The sequence below is a fragment of the Enoplosus armatus genome, chromosome 5 (assembly GCF_043641665.1).
Source record: "Enoplosus armatus isolate fEnoArm2 chromosome 5, fEnoArm2.hap1, whole genome shotgun sequence".
Taxonomy (NCBI): Eukaryota; Metazoa; Chordata; class Actinopteri; order Centrarchiformes; family Enoplosidae; genus Enoplosus; species Enoplosus armatus.
In genome coordinates this window covers 15,098,630-15,104,629 of record NC_092184.1, presented here as the reverse complement: position 1 = coordinate 15,104,629, position 6,000 = coordinate 15,098,630, and positions in this window count along the sequence as shown.

Here is a 6,000-nt window from a genome sequence, read left to right as displayed (position 1 = left end):
ACATGGCAGACAGACAAAGTTAGCAACAAGCTGGTGAACATAGTGGAGCATTTAGCAGCCAGATAATCCCTGCAGTAGAGGGTGGAGAACAAAACAGAGCTAAATGGAAAGTCAGTATGAACTTACGTTCGTCAAATGGCCAGAAAGATGACTCCAAATGAATGCTATTGTTGCTCATATCTGCTGGATGTATAAGCAACTGTTTGCTAACAAGTTTGCCATATCAGCGTGAAAGGTGATAATATGTCAGTGTTATATTTACAGTTTGTTTTTGCTGCCCCCAAGTGGCCAAAAAATGAGTTATTGCAAGTTTAAGTAAAGTTCATCTTCCAGGTTTGTGTTGTTGTGCCCATTAAAAAAGGATTGACCACCAGTACAGTTATTTCCAAAGCGAGAATTGTACCCTGTGCCTTTCAATAAGGAGAGTATATTTGGGAACAATATCAAAGAGCAGTTTTCACTGCTTTTATAAAAATGGAAAGCTCAAAAAATCATCTTTTTAATAATGATTTAAACCTCCAGCCCCATGCTATTACACACACTGGATTACTGGTGGACTTTCTTTGTAACCATACTCCATATGTCCATCTGTCATTAGGCCTGCTATTCATACAGATAAGAGGCCAGTGTAATTGCCATGTGGCCCAGAAGTCACGGCACGGCTGCTGATGTTCTGCCAGCACACAATCAAGATGCCTGCTCCAGATTATCACGCTGTAAACAAACTGGTGCGGGCCTCTCCCTCAGAAAACTGTCAGACCTCTTTCATGCGCTGGGATTAGCATTTCCAACTGTCAGCTGCCAGACTCGGCTTCTCTCTTGACGTAGTAAATGTGTCTGAAACAAAAGAGTCAGATGAATAAAAATACAAATCCTAGCCAATCAGCGCTCCGTGAGAGTATTAAATGATCAACATAATTGTGATTATTTACAATATTTTTACCTCCTTGATCTGATGTTGCTGTTGAATCCACATCTTTCATTTCTGGTCCTCTGGTGCTCTGTTTGACTGGGGGAACTATTAATTTAACTGCCCCCCCCACGCCCCCCCAGAGAAACAGCAAACCAGTAAAATGTCTGTTTTGGGAAGGCTGTAAATTGTAAATGAGGGGAAACATTAAGGCCTTTATGACAGTGACGCTTTTGTTTTCATGTGTGCAGCGTTTGATTAAACTAAAGAAACACAACACTGTAAATAGCAAATGTAAAATAATTGCTCCTGTTTCAAGACATACAAAATGTTACAATCACAGGGACTGTAACTGTAATATTTTGAGGTATTTTGTTGTACAGCGTTAAAGTCTAAGAAAATATGTCCCAAAGTTTCACAATGGCCTTGACAGCTTGTGGAAAACAAATATCTTTCTATTTCCCAATTTTTGTTGTTTGCCTGCTTCTAGTATTTGCCTCTCACCAGTTAGCTGCAATCTGTTCTTATTTCCCTACAAACAAAATAAATAAGCATGCAATATATATCTAAACTAATTCATTGCAACACCACCTCAGACAGAAAGTTATAGAAAATTATAGGTTGATAAAAATTAGGATATTTTATGTCTATTTTGTTGACAGAGCATGAATAACCTTTGCAACCATGAATTGTAACACATAAAGGTCAGCTTCTTACATAACACTGACCAAAAACAACACATTTCAGAGAAAACACAGACAAATTGAACATGCGGGCTTAGATAGCAGAAGTAACTAACGTAGGGGTCCGGCCTGCATGAGGCTGCTGAGAAAGCCAAGGATACAAACTAAACGATGCTGGTATTCAGGAAATGGATACTTGAGCTGAGATAGTCTCTATGTGCGCAGCTCTTTGGAAATCAGATCGTTCAATATTTACTTAAGCCAATGTTGTCTTTGATAGCTAAACACTGCAGGGACCTGCATGGAGTGGTGGTGATATGTGATATTATGATGGATGACGATAGTCGCTGAGTAAACTGGTCATGACACATCTTGGGAAAGCAGACCACTGCAATACAAAATACATTGTATAAAGAAATGTCTTCAGTCAGATGAAAGGTACTCATTTGTTCACTGTTAGCGCTGTATGAGCATGATGAGCTTCACGAGCATGTCCCCATGTTGTTTGTAGCTTGTGTTTCACCAGCACATGCACAACGAGGGACAGGAAGGTGATGTCATACACTGTCTGATGCATGATGAAGAGCGGTGGTTGCCGTCATGTGTCATAATGAAAGCAATGTACCAGTGACAGTACAAGAAGAAGTCAGCCATTGGGAAAAAAAAGTTCAAAACATTAAAAAGCCACCTCATAAAAAGTTTTTATGAGGTAGGAAATGCATTCAACATATTCTTTTACCTGAAGGATGAGCACAGTGTGTTCAGGTGAGAAATGCTGATTGTAAACAATATTTATTTACAATGGAAATCCCACATCTTTAAAGAATGAGACCAATTCCGTCATACAAACCTAAACTTACATATTGAAAATATTTTGAAATACTGTATTATGGCGTAGCAGTGAATTGACTATTTTTCAAAAGTGTAGTGAGCTTTCCATGTCTCCCCTAAATGAGACATATTCTGCTGATAGCACTTCATGGAAACATTAAGTTTAAGACCTGTTTTATCAGTTTGTAGCGCAGGTGTCTCAGAGCCCTGTGGCAGAGTGAGTGAGGTCTTCCTACCTTGTAAAAAAGTAGCTGTTAACCCAACTTGTGAGTTTTCTGATTGGCTTATTCTTATAACTAGACCAAAAACATCGACAAGGATATTTTAAGTAAGAGGGGAGATAAAGAGACAGTTATTTGCAGAGTGTCTGCCACAGTGGATGTTTTTTTCTAAGAGAGAAAGAAGAGAAAAACAATTTTGTTTTGGTGCCCAGATTTACACCATCTGACACTGCTCTTTGTTCGCTGACACAAAAATGCAGGACCAGAATTTAGGGTTAACTCTGGCTTCTGACCTTTGACTTCTTGCCATTCTTGTCAGGGATGTAACTGTCTTCAGTAAATCTAGCAGTCCAGCGCTCCAACAAGGAACTGGGCATTCTTGAATGTGGGAGTCAAGGGGAATGAGACATCCCATCATGATTTAACTGCCTCTCCCACAAACATGGCTTTGTCAGCATGTGCGTGTTTGCTCACATGAAACAGGTCTGGGCTTCGCTGTTGTCTGGTCAGCGAGAGAAAAGCCTGTGTGGCTGACTCATTCCCCTGACCAACGCCACAGTGTAATCTGTGGTCTGACTGAAGATAAACGAGAGTCGCATGTGTTTACATTGACTTGGCAGAGAATCCTACAGCTTACGCATTCAGATTACTGTAAAAACTGCCAGACAAGCTGGAAGTGCATAATGAAGAACAGATTAATGGACAGTAAGGTAATAAAACCGCTAGGTAGTACTAAACTCAGAATTTATTCCTCGCCATGTGTTTTGCATTTTACTCAGTTTCCCATGAAACTAGGCCATGGATCATCCACGGCTTCCTGCTGCAAGACTGCAATTTTGGAAACACCCCCCCCAGCATACACACACACACACACTGTGCTCTTTTACCTTAACCCCTGGCAGATCGCATGCTGTGAGGAATTCTCCACAGTTGCGTTGTGACCTGGGAAAGTATTGAGTAAGAAAAGGAGAAAAAAATGGGATGAAAGGAGGAAATAGAAAATGACATTTTCCTTAGTGATAGCCAAAAGTCTTTACTACACCTGTAAATCCATCTCTTTTAATGATAACTTTGCAGAACACACTTGAAGGTAAAAGAGCTTTTCAAAGATGGTTCCAAGATGCCTTTTGAATGATAGAACAAACAAGAGAAAGAGTTTGCATTTAGCATTATCCATTTCTATTCCCATTAAGATGTGACTGCCTTTACTGTGGTCAAGTCGAAACAGGCTCATTGCACATTCACAGGGCAATAACACTGCAGACACACAGACAGTGGAGGCTTTTTCTTTCCTCTTTGTGCTGCTTTGCAAAAGGAATATTTTATCAGTTTTGATCAACATTCCTGTATACGTCTTTCTCACAAGCTTTTTAACTGATAAGCTGCGATAAATCTAGATAGACAGACTTAAGTTGGATCACATTACTTTTTGGTTTCTCAAAGTATTTTAAACTTTCTCCTGGCTCAGAATCAGGATTTGTTGGACCACCAGTGCAGATCTGTGATCCATGTTTTGGAGATCAGTAAAAGCTGTGGGTGGTAGCTGCACAGTTGTGAATGAACGTGCATCTCTGCAAATGACAGGCAGTAATAAGGGTGCATGGATTTGCAAAAGACTGTCAGTATTAATAATTCATTAAATCAAACAAACACCATGCAACTCTAACAAATAATGAAAATTAAAGCCACCATGTGTAGGATTGTAACATTCCTAACTTTGTCAACCCCAAGTGGTAGGGTCAAATACAGACCCAAATGGATCTGACCTGGGAGTCTCCCAACATTATGGAAGTGCAATACTAAATCACTGGAGTACCCAGCAGATCTTTAAGGAACATCAAAGAACTGCTACGAGCTTCCTTGGCAGATGGTTTGCAGCCATTAGATCTTAAGTCTTCACGTATTCGTATCGGTGATCGACCATGTGAATAGATGACAACGGCCTTCTGAACCTACTAGTAGGTGTTGCTGGCCCCTTCTAACCCATGTCTATGATGCCCATTCAATCGAGTGATAACATTCGAAACGGGTGGCCATTATGTCTCCTATAAGCCAATGAAAGTGACAGTATAATGTCAATGTGTGGCACTAGCAACTGGCTCGTCTGATAGCAACAAAATGTGAGGATGATCAAATTTCACTGTAAAAGTGCCACACCTTCCTTTGCATGCTAAGGTCCAATATCATGCAAGCCCAGTGAAAGACACAATTAACACTTGCTCATTTAACCACCATCAAGGTGCTTTTGTAATAGATACAGTATTCACTTTCACATCAACAAACAGGCCCATTGAAGTATTGTGGCAGTATAACATGACGTGACACCCAGCCTCAAGGCGAAGGGAACGACTGCAGGGTTTCAGATATCAGTTACTTTAATTAGCGTCGCGCTCATGAAGACATCTGACAGTCTCGGCTGGGTGGATGCTCAACCTGAGCGATTCGTCTTTTGATGTATGAACTGAAATGTGAAGAGATGTTGAGCGCTGGAGGCACTCAAAAGAAACACTCCACCATGCTGTCACTCACTTACAGAGAAGATAGAATTAAGCATGTTAACAAACCTTCTGCATTTAGTTCTCATTAACAAGCAAGGCAGTAAGATATGACAAAAGCAGTTGTGTTAGTGAGCAGTTGTCACTAAGAAACTCCTTTTATTTATGAGTTGCAGTGCTTCAATCACTGCCCATGCAGCAGAGTGCTGCGCAGTAGCCTTCAACGATAAGACAGCATGTTGTTTAATCAGAGCATTCCTGCAGGTTAATGTCAATACGCTCTGTCACGCTATGTGGAGAAGGAGACGGGTAATTACTCTAATTATTCTTTCAAACAACACTTGCACTCAAAAATGTTTACTCACTTTCTCTCATCTCAACTGCAACATGCGGTCCACTGTTTTTATTTTTTATTGCTTTGAGAAGATCATCTTACAAGAAGGATTGCAGTAGCATGCACACATAATATCAGATCAATCAAAAAGAACCCATCAGACCATGAACATGTGAATACACAGTGAGATTCATCAGATGAAAGCTACAGACTTGAGGAGTGAAACTGAAGTTTATTAATTCTCCCTCTTGATTTTGGAATGCACAAACAAACCTAAACAAAAAGATGCAATAGAGCCTTTGGTGATTCATACTGTGCGTTACTCTGTATTATTAATATGATTTCATCAGAGCTTTGTAGGTGTTATTCGGTGAGTGTGTGTGTGAGGCCAACAGCTGAGGTGATAAATCGCTCTGGAGTAATTGGCAACATATTGCAAAAAGAAAACACAGTAATAAAAACACTGTGGAGTAGCTGGAGGAAAACCACTCAGATCTGATATGACTCAAAGGGAAGCTGTAGAATG